The sequence below is a fragment of the Lonchura striata genome, chromosome 5 (genome assembly GCF_050655825.1).
Source record: "Lonchura striata isolate lonStrDom1 chromosome 5, ASM5065582v1, whole genome shotgun sequence".
NCBI lineage: Eukaryota > Metazoa > Chordata > Aves > Passeriformes > Estrildidae > Lonchura > Lonchura striata.
In genome coordinates, this window is record NC_140707.1 from 62,886,678 (window position 1) to 62,900,541 (window position 13,864).

At 40.6% G+C, this 13,864-nt stretch overlaps 1 protein-coding gene across 1 annotated transcript in view; it reads left to right on the forward strand.

Moving 5' to 3' along the window:
• The window catches only part of LOC146767406 (uncharacterized), a 99,333-nt gene that overhangs the window by 59,053 nt on the left and 26,416 nt on the right, over positions 1-13,864 (forward strand). The window contains exon 3 of the mRNA XM_085582394.1: positions 1-13,864. This exon is cut by the window's left edge and continues 14,411 nt beyond it; it is cut by the window's right edge and continues 26,416 nt beyond it. The gene's annotated coding sequence lies outside the window, so the exon portion shown is untranslated.

The window sequence follows — 13,864 nt, forward strand, 5'->3', positions numbered from 1 at the left end:
CACTCCTACACCCAGGTCTCACCACGGACCTTTGCATCAACAGCTTCCACAATGTGTCAGGGGCAAAGGAGCAGCCAGGTCAGGGCATTGATGAAGAGATTTATGGAAACCCATCACTGGTTTCAGCATTCTTTCGGTTTATTCTATTTTGGGTGAAATTATATTTTTTTCATATGCAAGAGAATAAAACATCTGTTTTCATTAAGGACATCTTGTTCTTCAGATTAGAGGAAATGACCAGAAAAGGAACAACAAACAAAAGTCTCCAGAGGGAAAAGAAGCCTGCCATGTGCTCCCTTGGGCAGCCATCTTGAAGTGATCCAGAGCATTGGCAGCCTGGGAGCAGCCCAGGGGGATCCCAGATCCCAGCACAGATCCCTCCCTCCCGCCGTGCATCACTCACTTCACACCCAACCTGCTCATGGGTTTATTTTACCCCAGCTGTCTCTTACCTCCAGACCAATCTGGACAGTACTCTCCTCGCCCTGCAGGCTCTAGCACACTGTGTTGTTTTGGTGCCCTTATCCTTCCTCTTTCATAAAGAAGAGGCTCATGGCATACTTGCTGCTTGCCTGCCTGTTCCCCATGCTCCCACACTGGGAAAGTACCCTCTGTACAGGCATCAGCAATGGCTTTCTAACCAACTTTCTTGCTCCCATCTTTCAGTCCAACAAGCAATTTGGCTTTATCTGTTTTGACTCAGTACAAGCCTGCTCCTATTGTTTCTCACATTCTTGCATTTCCACCACAGTATGTGACTGACAGAAAAGCAATTCCTCAATTAGACTACAAGGGGTGTGCTGGGAATCACAAGTCAGCCTAAGGATTTATGTGCTAGACCAAATTATCGTAACTGACACAACACTTCCAGCAAGTGAGTTTGGAAATACCAGAATCTCCCCCATCCCCTCACCACCACCACCCACCCCCCCCCTCCCCTGGCAAATTAGGGGGCAAATTAGAATAAGGATTCCTCGCCGCTACTGTGAGTCATGCTCACATTGGGCACATGGCTGGTGAGGTCAGTGACAAGGGTTATTGGGCTTCAACTACAGAAAAAAATGGATTTTTCTAAAAGGCATCACAGTCAGAGCAACATGAAAGAAGAGGAATGCAGAAGCCACCAAGGCCCCTGAACCACAGGTGAAAGGGAAGCACAGTTGGACTCACGTTTCTAAAAAGAATGAGCACAGACAGGTGGCATAGGATACTGTGCCATTTTATTCATCTAATCTTTTGGCCCTTAACATAAACGTTTATTTTTTTACCATGGATGCTCACCAAAGCAACAAATTAACCTATTTTACTCAGCCTAAAATGGGATTTTTAAAAATGTTAGCACCACTTATTCTGGGGAACAAGCAGTGAGGCATATTTGAAAATAACTGAGTAATTTCTGCCAAGCAGGTGTCATGCCTAAACCCTATTTAAAATTCAAACATTGAACTTTAAGCACATGCTTAAGTCCTGATAAGAGACAATGCAATTTAAGTAAAGCGTAATTGAGCGTGTGCTCAGCTGAGTGCTTGAATCAGGTCACAACCAATGAAGGATTACTGGCACCAGCAGTACAGCCTTGCACTGCTGAATCTGCTATGGCAAGTGACTTTTTTTTTTTCCTTTTACTCATCTTTACTTCTTTTTTTGTGTGTGTTCCTGTAAAACAGGTTTCACCCTTCAAGAAACCATCTGTATTTGGCACCTATTTGGCACATTTATACCTATTGTAAAAGAATGATAGTTGAAAATTCCAAACTGCTTTAACTATAGAGAAAAAAATCTTCTAATGTTGATGCTGAAACAGAACTTAAAGTATTATAGGTTGATAGTTCTTTTTTTCTTTCTTTTTTTTATTGTTAAATGCTAAAGCATCAAGCAAATGCACTTTACAGTCTATTGCATCGGGCTCTTTTTCAGTAGGTTGGCTCCTGCCAACAGCAGGTTCAGAACTGCCAGTTCTAATTAAAAACTTTATTTTAAAGATACATTTCACAGTTTATTCATGGCATCCTGAGAAATTTAAATTGCTGGATTGAGCAAATTGATACAGTTTCTTTTCTATTGATTCCCAAGTAATGTCTTTAATTAATAGTTTCACCAATTCACAATTGAAGTACTGTGGCTGTTGAAATCAATTTCTTCTTTTAGATTAATCACCTAGAGAAGATTCACGTAGTTGTGCCTATTTCTTTGAACAGGGTTAATCTAATTTTTTTTTTTTTTAAATTTTGGATTGCATCAATCTAAAAAATGGTCAAAGAGTATTCTGGCCTCAAGAATATCAGTGACAAATCCTTTTAGTAGTCCCAGTTGTAACAGAATATTGCCATCATAAACTCTGTATAAATAGCATTGTAAAATCTCTGATTTATAAGCATATTGCATAGCAAAAAATAAATTTTGATAACCCATGCTCTTCTCTGCTATGTCCAGCTTTCTGGTTGCAAAAAATATGAGTTTTCTGCCTTCTAGATTTGGTGGGAAAATAGCGCCTTCAAGAGCTGAACACCAGATCTAGAAATGCCACACCTGTGGGTGTCTAAATTTTACTGAGGTTTATTTCTCTGCCACCTAAGGCAAAGAAATAACTTGAATAACATAGGATGGAGCTACAAAGGCGAAAAATAAAGCCTAGGCTTTTGATTCATCATGGTTTTATAATTGTTAATCAAATGCACAGTATTTATTCTACTTCAATGACTGCCACTTTTAATCTTGTATCCTTTGTAAACTTTTCAGATTAAATATATAGATTGCAATGTTCTATTAGGTGATTAAACAATATGTCATACTTTTATTTTATTATTTAGTGATCATTAGCTGCTGTAGAGCATATTACCAGCAGCAAGTCCTCCAATTAACTGGTACTGACAGTATCATATCAGAAAAAATCATTACAATTCACTAGCACCCTGTCTGCATTCTCACAACGATATAAATACACCTCAGTTGCTTAGTGAAGTCAGATGTTTGCATTTACCAACAGGTTTTAAGCAGGACATGGGCCAGAAATTCCTTAAGAGTTTCAGACTACAGGCTGCATCTTCCTAAGTTTTGTCATTGAGACTCACCCCTGCTTTCTGATTACACAGAAACCTTCTGGTTTTAGTGGCTGAATAACAGCCCTGAGGCAAGCACAACTGTTAACATTTGAAAGTGCTAGCTAGGAAATATTTATGTGTTTTTAGCTACTTTTAGAACCATTAAACTGTTGGGGGGGGGAAAAAACAAATCACAAACGAAAAACAAAGCAAAAAAACCCCACAAAACAGTCAATCCTATCTGATGAGCCAGCTCTTCTGCAGACACTCCCCAGGTCTTTGGTGGTCTGCAGAGCACAGCTTCAAATTCACTGCAGCATTTGAAATCTCACTCTTTGAGCAGCTGAAAGTTCTCTGCACCTGTATGTTTCTTTTTATAGTAAGAGCTGGATCTGGCTTCAAATGCAGGATAAAGAAAGACATAATTTTGACTTAAGAGACATTTAACTAAACCACCAATATATTCTCTTAATTCAAAGCAGGAATAGGATGAACATCTCCAAATCCAAAGAATGTATTATATCATCAACCCCTTATTTTTAAGTGGTTCCAAATCATCAAAAAGATTGTGTAAGAGCAGCTGATTCCCAATATAGATATCCTTTTCTTGGGCACCAAGTCATGCCAAGACCCTGGCTGAAATTTTACAAGTGTCTCAGATTGTACTTTAAATAATAGTTATTAGTCATAAGGATTGGCTACCTTTCTTTTCTTTGAAAAGAAGCTATAAATGTATCATCATCTATTCATTTCTGAAATAATCATATTGTTCTCCAAAAGAGTTGGGTTAAATTTACAAAATTTAGAAACATATGTTGTGGGACATGTTTAGGATGTTTCTACTCCTAAACTCAAGTTTAAAATTATGTGTCCCATCCCAGTTGTGAATTCTATGAAAAGTATGTTCAGTCAGAAGTACAAACATTTCTGCAAATTTCTTAAGGTGAGATTTCTTCCTTATTTATGTAAAACATTTTCTTCTTGAATAAAAATAATCTGATAATTACTTTTATTCTTGCTTTGGTGTACCAGTTCCAAGGCCCAGTCATTAACTAGGAGTCCCAAGTGAATAAGTGCTGTATGAACTGGAAGAAAGCAAATTTTCCCTGCCCCAAAGGGTTTGTAATGTAAACTCCTAATTTAAAATTCATTAATTTTACACATCACCTTACATAACAATCACAATGCCATAAAGGAGTGAACACATGCTTGTAATTAAAGCCACGGCAGTCTCATCCCATTGTATGAAAAATAGCTCTATCATAACCGTCCTGAGTTGGTGCCAGACTAGCAGCTAATCATGGGAGAAAGATGATCTAACACTTACAGAACATGAAAATAGAAATGAAACATTCTGGTTCCAGCCTATTTTCTCTAGACTTGCTGGGTGATCTTGTGCGTGCTACTTAAGCTTTCCGCCCCTCAATTTGCCCATGTGCAGAACAGCAATAACAGTATTTATCTGACTCAGAAATGTTTTGTAAGAATAAATTCATAAATCATTAAGTCTCTTACGCACTCTCAACACGCTTTCTCCACAGCATTATAGACACTTGAGAAGTACACATGAACTACTGGTTTTAGCCCCAAAATGCCTCTAGAAAGTAGAGTTCAGGGAATGCGTGGCAGGAGCAAATAGATCTATCGTGGTCAAAACCTTTCTATTCCTGTGCTATTTGCATTTCACCTGTAATAAGCAATAAGGATAAAGTTAATCAAATTCATTTTGTCAAGTCTTGATTTACAACATGTTAGCAAATATATGTTCAGAAACTCAGACCAAGATTTTCTACATAAAACTTCTGGAGAAACTCCTTCAATTCTTAATCTGTATATTGTTTTCATAAGAGATATCCAACTCTAGAAATTGCAAAGATCACAGTAATACCTTACAAGGAGAGAAATTCTGGTAAATGCTACTTTGGTGGAGTTTTCATCTTAAAAGAATGCAGGGATATTGCTCAGTAGTCGTAGCATCACTGTGCTCGTACGTAGCAGGAAATGCCAATACTAGATCATCAAGATCAGTAGTCCCATTCATTGACAAAACCATTCATGATATGAGGATGAATGAAGTGTCTTGAAAGTTAGCAGCCTCTGATTCTCTGTGCAAATCTCACAGTTCAGGACAAAGCCAGTGTATCAGTGGCATACTTTCAGCATGTAATCGTCTGTAAAGTCACGTCCCAATAGAAATAATGAGGTCCCGTTCATTATTTGCCAAAGAAGTGCAGCAATTTAAGCCTGACTCTCTTCTGGTGGAAAATTAAGTGTTTGAAATTTGGACCTGATCCTACCTTCACTGAAGTCAATGATAAGGCACCACCTGGTTTCAAGGGAGCAGCAGCAGACTTTTTGTAATGCAGAGATCACATTAAATTCACTTACCCTTCTCTCCCAGAGTGAAAAGCAGGTCATGGGTCTGATGTTTGCAGCAATAATGAGGAGGCTTTAGAAACCAAATGGGATGTAGCTGATTATTTTAGCACAAATTGAACTGAAGTACTAATGACTTACCAAGCATTATTCTTAACTGTTGCACAATCAGCACATGATGACGTCCAGAAATAGTGTAACATCATACTTTGTTCAGCAAAAGCCTCAAGGGCTGATATAAATCGAGAGGCAACCTCACTAAAGTAATTTAATTGCATAAGACTAAAATTAGTGAGAGGAGAGTTAGACCTGAAAAGGACCTCTCCAAGCAGTGAAAGGGAAGGTGTCACCTGCCCCCAGCACTCTCCATCTGAGCCAAGGACTACCCAGCCTGCTGTGCTTGTGGAGGGCTAAGCCCCAGCAGGGACTGCATCAGCACTTCTGTCACAGTCTGTGGTACCTTTGCTCAGGGAAAAAAAGGGGGTTGAGACCAGAGAAAAAATTACTTGATGGGTCCGCCCCAAAGGAAGCCACAGGGAAATCAGATACTTGGATTTTACTGCGACACCAACTTGTCTCAGTCAGACTGAGGCCAAAGAACAGGGCTGCTCTGAGCCAGTTTTCCTGGCCAAAAAGCTGGCACACAGATTGCAGTGAATATCCTGGAGATATGTTCTCTTTTTGACATTTGTCCTATCTCCCTGACAAACACAGCTGCCCCCAGCAGAGAGGCATTAGCTGCTTCTGACATTGGCTCCTAATTTCCATATTCAGTGCAAGATATTAATTTTGCTCCAGTTTTAATGCCGTTTACTCACATATGTTACTCAACCAACCCTCTGTGAAAATGCAAATTTCTTGTTCCAAGTATTCAGCTCCACTCCTTCTTTGCCATGGCACATCCTCCACTACAGTGATGTGCTTTGAGCACTGACCTGCCATGTCCCCTTTATTTCTCACCAAGATCCTGTCCCCAATTGCAGAGTGCTACCACAAGTCCCCAGATTGTCCAGTGGAGATCACAGCCACCCATAAGATCATGCTGTGAGCAGCAGCAGGACACACAGTAAGGCTACAGGTGGCAATACAAGATCCCATTTGCCAGTAAGTCAGAGAGGATTATTCTAACACCAAGAACAAAAAAACAACCTTTGAGCAGGACTCTGAGGCTGACAGAGCCATGCCCTTCCCTCTTGAATGTTTCTACATTCTGAAGTCAGAGGGATGCTGAGAGTACCCGCAAGCAACTCCTTACACCTTTTTACACAAAGCCAGGATCATGTTCTAGCAAGAGAGCCACAGTATTTCCAAAGTATGTTCATCAGGAGACCCTTAACTCGTTCTTTCCCTTATGCACAGCAAACACTTGTACTTCTATAGCTGTGAGCATCCTCTTTTATGTACAGAAAGCTAAAATTAAGATTAATAACTCCTGTGCAGAAAGTCAGCATTCATTATAATGGACAACTCTGGCTTGTAAAGCTAAGGGGTCTTTTATATAATGAATAAACTGTTCACCAGCATTATATCTTTAAGCAGTATTTTAGCTATTGTAGAACTATCTGCAAGTCAGCATCTTACATGGCTCAGAGAAATTAACTAAATTGAAGACTTAAACTAAATCAATGCTCAGCAGAACTGTAGCCTTATTTTTGGATGCCAAGCCACACTACAGAACACTTTATTAGAAAGCAAAGAGAATGTTATTTTTCAACAGAACATGTGTGTGTGTAAAGGAAAAACATTATCCACAGCTAAAGTTACCCATGAAATACAAATGCAGACGATTAGGATTAAATGTACTTTAGGAACAAAAAACTTTGCATCTTTCTATAATGCCTTGCACTTGAGAAGTTTTAATTAGATAACAATAATTAAGTCTGTCTGATAACATCACTGTGATATACGTCTTCATTTACAAATGGGTAAACTGAGACTGAAAGTGGTCCTTTGTGCCAATTTGTGCCTTACCCAATAAATCAAAGAACAAAACAGCACAGAACTTCTGATGTCCTGGCTTCCACTTCACTGGTCAAAATGTTACCAGATCAGATCTCATGCCAACAGGACCTTATGCTAACAACCTCTTTGTATTTGAGAGTGGGACCCAGAGTTTTCAACTCCGTTATTGCAGTAACACTTCATCACTTGTATTCCTGTCTATTATTTAGCATATACAACTGTTTTTACAGCCAAACAAAACAAGTTTATGAATTCACATATTTTTATTTTAATTATTGATTATATTGTTTTCCAAGAACCTCATTTAAAATACCATTGAAAGTCTTTTTCTCATTTGTCAAATGCCCCAGTAAATTTATTCCCCTTTTATGTGGTATGGATTATTTACTCTTCATTTTCTACATGAAACAAGCCCTGACTAGTTACTAGATGGCAGACATGTCATATCCAAATCCCAGAAACCTGCTTATTTTATTTCATAGGTCTTTTGAGGGTTTGGCTGTTTTCCTGATTTTGCACATGTGAGCTCCATCTTTCTGAGAATGCATCAGCCAGCCTGCCTGAGCTAGTCACAGGCAGGATTAGTAAAATCAGGCATCTGCAGATGTTAGGCTACCAAAAATGAATACCAGTGTTGTATTCTAGGGGCTTTTGTTTGGTGAAGGACTGTGGGCCTTGGCAGGGAGGAGTTGGGATACTCCCGCACGATAGCTTATCTGCATCCAAAGGAGTGTCAGACTTTATAGGATTTAGCAGCAGCATGGCTAATGAGGACAGAGCAGCCTGACCCGTGGAAGTGTTGAGCAACCACAACTCCCATTTACTTCAGCACTTTTGTAGATCAGATCCTCAAGGTTATTTGCTTTTTGGAATAAGCTACTTGTGGTCTGCATCAGCCTTTTCTCTTGACAATGGTGGCCCATGCCATTCGTTTGTTGGCTTTGGCCAACCGTGCCCAGTGTGGCTTCTGATCACAGATCATGAGACACAGTTATTTTTAGCATATCAAATTTGCAGAGACTAAATGCCCAGTTTTTGCAAAGTTGTTGAAATGCCTGTTTCATCTTGTTCAAAGCATTTCTGTCTCCAGGTCCAGCGAACTGCTGCTTTTGACAAACTGCAAGTCACTATCCTGCTACTGAGCAGACAGTGCCTGGGAGAAAGAATCAATTAGATAATAAAAGTGTTAGAGGATTTGCTTATTTTATCACTTCGTTTATCCTTTCAGTGTTATTGTTCTGTCAAGAAACCAAAACATGAAGAACTACAATACAATTACTCTTTGCTTTGACTCACACAAACCAAGAAAGATGGGTCAGTGAGGGCTGTCACAAGCTGCACCCATTACCATTGCTGTCCTTTGGAAGGAGCCTTTGTTCATTTTTCCTCACTTCTGGCTACTGATCAGGAAGGGCCAATAAGGAGGGAATTTCTTTGGTGAGTTTCTGCATTGTTTTCTCTTCTGTATTAGAAAGAAAGAAAAGAAACTAAGCAACACAATACAGAATTCTGACTTACAGAATGCTAAGTGTTTTTTTTCCCACAGACTTTACTACCTCCCTACATCACTGCCATTGATTTATCTGTTTCACTGTGTGAAAAGCTTATCCTCTTCTAGGCTGAATAGCTGAGGTATCATGTACTGCACGATTCATACCATCTCCCAAAAAGCTTATTTCCAGGGTTTTCATAAGGAGAGAAAATAACCTAATACAGCTGTAAATTGATTGATTTAATGTTTTTTAAAAAAAAGAGTTTTCTAAAAAAATTTCCTGAAACTAATTGCAATGAGTTTAAGCTTTTCTACAAGAAATGAGACACAAAGGGGTCTACCCAACCAAATTCAATTATATTGCAAATTATCTACCTACCTGAGTACAGATCCCTTCTTTGTCTGATTGAGAATATAGATATAGGCATAGGACTGCCACATGACTACTTTATTGCAGAGTTCATCTGCCTCTTTCCATCCCCCTTTCCCCATTTTCTGCCAAGCTGTACTTCCTCCCTATTGTTAAATGCTCCCCTTGGTCTACCTCTGAAAATGTAGCCCTTAAAATATCCTGACAAGCTCTATGGATCTATACAACAACAAGGAAAATTTGGTTATCAGAGGACTATTTGTCACACACACTGAACTTAGCTCAGAGCCTCATTAGATCCACATATGGAGCTTCAAGGGTATTTGTTTGGGATGGGCTGTGAACTTAACCAAAGGTAACTCCCATTCACTGGCAGATGGAGGAGGTGGTGCCAGTAACATTACTGGGTTCAGAAATACAACACAGCTTGTCATAACATGTTGCTCTGGCAACATCTGTTAACAGCCCACAGAGCTATGTAGCACTTAAGCCAGATATAGCCATAATGTAGTCTTTTGCACTGAGCTGCAGCTATTTGTACCTTTCCCAGACAGCAACATGTATTATTTGCTCCTGGCCTCAGAAAACCCCACCATTTCTTTCAGGGTTTATTTTCATTTTTCTGGGATTAGGCTACAATGCCATGGCAAGTACATCTCAAGAACAGAGATATGTATTTGTGGAGATGTGACACTCAAAATTACATCAAATTCCTTCAGGCACTCCTGACAACACCCAGCCAGAAGCAGAGTTTGGTCCAGACAGCATTGCTTCTCAATCAGTAGAGCTAATTTCTTACACGAACTCCTCCCAGCTTCACCAGCATCACTCCAGATCCTTAACAACCTAACATCCATCTTCATATACTCTATTCAGCAATGGGGAAGCTAGTCTGGCACCACCAGGAAAGACTATGGAAAAAAACATTTTTGCTTTTGAGTTTATATTTATGTCCATTTTGATGTGTTACAGCTGCGAATGGATTTGCAAGGGCCAACGTGATCTCCTACAAGCCGTGAGGTCGTATCGACACAAATTCTCTATGACAAATCTAGTCTATAAAGAGGGGTAGGTGATAGGGAAGGAGACAATGACTTGTGCTTTCTTGTGCACCATCAGGACTTTGTCACAAATCACAGGGTTTTTTATACTTTTAGAACTTTGCATGTTCATTGCATGAAAGGGGTGACATTTTCCAGAGTGATATTTACTTGAGAATATTTCTGTTGTGATAAGGGAGCCCTTCAGGGTGTCTACAGAGACAAAAGTCAAAAGAGGTTAATGCATGCCACAGCTGTTCCATACCCTTCCTCTGGGTCTAGTAAGCCTGGTGGGTTTTTCCACTGAAACAGCAAGGGATTTTCCTATCAGCAGATCTCCCATCTTATCTAGATGTCGCATCTCTTCCAATTTAAATGCTACATCAGTGGTTATTAAGCCTGCATTGCAAAGAAATAAAACTAAGGAAAACATTCTGGAGGGTGCTCTGGATTCCATTAAAGGATTGAATTTCTCACTATGTTACACTTTTTCCATATGGCTGAAACATGGAGCTGAATACATTCATATACTGCTAGTGGTATAATCCCAGATGGTGACAAATTACCTCATTTCAACAGCAACGTATAGATCTTTATGACACCAATGTTCAGCCATGCTCTTGGGATATTCTCTCCAAACAATGAATGACTGGCAGATAGCATAATGTTTAACTTCTGCCTTCACTTTTGTACACACTTTATGGCTAACGCTGCAGAGCTACTCATTCGTTAAGTACTGAGCCTTGTAACAGCATTCAGATGACACGAGATATTCCCTGAGCTGCCAGCCAAGGACCTCCTTTGGCCCTCGAAGATCAACTGGTGCAGGCAGTGTGTCACTCTGTGTGTGTAAAGATATGCTCTGGCAGGGTAGAAGTGAACTGATAACGTCTTACCCCTGCTTGGGCCCTTCAGCTGCCTCTTGGGGAAGCGTGAAAGGCTGCCAAGCTCAAGATGTGCTGCATCCTGCAATTTGGCTTTCCAGAGAAGAACAACCCCTCCCCCCAAACTCACCCACGCAGTTCTTTACCCCAAGAAGAGGTCATCACACAAAAAGTAGATAGGAGAGAGAAAGACTGCACACTTGACTGTAACTGCAATAGAGAGAAGTCTGGAGTCCTCTTGAGATGTTGTGTAAATGGAAAGCAATCTGGGCTGTCTCCATTTTTTACAGAAAGACCTCTGTGCTTTTGTGGACTTCATGGCCTGCCAGATGGAGACGGCTCCAAGTAACACTGAGATCTTATTGCTGCAGAAAACCAAGGAGAGCTATAACCCCAAGTACTGCAGGTGTAGGAGGGAGTACTTGTTCAGATGATGATTCATGTCAGCATCTGAATAAATAAGGTCAGACAGCCAGAGATTATTCCAGTGAAGGAGAGTTGATTTGTTTGGGAGGCAGAAAGGAGGGGCTGTTTGTTTGTTTCGTATCATTATATTGTAACCCTGGCCTACTCTGACTTGGTTTTGGTTTTTTTTTTCCTGAGATTTAGTGCTCATTTATTTTAATTAAGACCTCCGTTCAGCAGAACATATAACTGGGTGTAGACTACCTGAACTGGAATAGCTGTATCAAAAGGACAAATACTAATGGTAGCATCTACTGTGTAGTCAGCATAATGTAGCCTTTATAAACATATCTGCAATCTGTTTTATGGAAGATGTTTCCACTACAGACCATTAAAAATAAAAAATCGCTTGCCTCAAAGGGGTGAAAAAGGATTAATTAGTTAGTGCTTGTGTAGCACTGTGGAGATACAAATCACGGGACTGTGTTATTGGTGAGCAAAAGATGCCAACAGGAAGCAGCATTGTTAAAGGCACGAGGACTAACAATGGTTTTGTTCTCGCATTTGTAAATGATTCGTCTGCTATTAAAAGGTGTTGGCCTTTCAGCCTAGGAGACTGAAATCCTCTTTCTTCATCCAAAGGAGCCTTCATGGGCTGTGCATACTTTCTCACACTCCCTCAGTAGTGTTCCTCACTTTTAGCTTATAGATGCTAGACAGTAGCCCATTCTCCATAGTCCTTTTATTGCTTGGCCTCTGCCTCAGCTGCCAAGAGGGGTGCCATTTAGACTCATTGTTATGGTAGCTTTTATGATCTAGACATGGTGTCTAGGATCAGAGACTTCCTAGCAATTTTGCATATGCTGCTGCACTGCCGTCAGAAGAGAAGAACTCCTAGTAGCCAAAAATGTGGGCAGAATTCAAAGCAATGACCTACAGATGAAAGGCACCCCATCTGGGCCAGTTAAGCCATCCAGCCCCTGAATGCCAGCTCTTCACTGAATGAAACCGTATTGTGATGTGATGCTCAGAAAGGGAAAGAAAAAAGAAAAAAGAAGCAGTTTTAAAATATCTGTGGATAACTGTGGCTGTCTAGAGCTAGGGCTACAGACATTCAAACCTTGCTTACATAATATTTCTATCACGCACCATCCTCCCACCCAGCTCTCCACATCATGCCAAGGTGCTGGAGGGAGGTCTTGTTCTTATTTATGCGGCATGAATACAAAATCAGAGAGGGTGGCAGAAACTTTCCACAGAAAGGTATGGTGCCTTGGCATGCTGAGGAAAATAGTAGAGCAGGAACAGCTTGTAAATGAGGGGGGAGGAGAAGGATTAAAGAAATTGAAATAACGGTATTCGAGTATTTCCTCAAAAAAACAGGATGACTGCAGTCCCTTAAACCCAAAAACTCAGGGAGAAAATACAGAGCAAAGTATCTTTTCTCCCTATGTTTGCTATATTGCTCACTTAGACGAGGAAAATCTTTTTTTACCCCGTTGTCCTCAGCTTCTTTTTCACCCTGTTGTCCTCAGCTCCTTTTTCACCCCGTTGTCCTCAGCTCCTGACACACATATGACCTCTGTCCTCCTTCCTTGCAAACAGAGGCCAGATGAGGAAGGTGGTTTTGTCACCTGGAGTTAATTTATTCCAGTCTCCGCTGTGCTGTGCTGCTGTGCTGGGGTGGAACCTTTTCAGATGTCGGGATGACAGGAGAAAGAAAAACGAAGCAGCAGAGTATGTGTGGCGGGTGGCCGAGTCATCCTATCACCACGTATTTGTGTAGTTTCTTTTAGTGCCATCCAATCTTTCCTTCTGTCCCTAAATGGCCTGTGTTGAAAATGTCCCTGCTTACAGTTGCTCAACTGGAATGAGGACAAATTGTTTGCAGTGGCCCCCTTCCAAATGCTTGTGCTGTAACTTTTGTCTTGACTAGTCTCTGGAGATATCTCTAGAGTGAGTTTCCTATGACTCGTTTGTGCTACCCCTAAGTCATGTCAGATTTTCTTCCTCTAGTCTTTCAACTTTACAGCAGAAATCTTGTTTAAAGCATCTCCTTCACAGAAAAAGCCAGAGCAGGCAGAGGCTTAATGCTGTTATGTCACAAGTTCCCCGGTGAATTAAAAGTGAGGGGGTTGGGTCTCAAGGGTGCCCGAGGTTACAGAGGGGTTCTAGCAGGCAAGTAGACCCACAGGCACAAAGGGGATGGCCACACCAAGCAGCTCTGAGCTATTAAGTCCTGGTGGTGTTAGGACTGCCTTGCCTTCCACACTGAGATGGAAATGCCTGGCCCC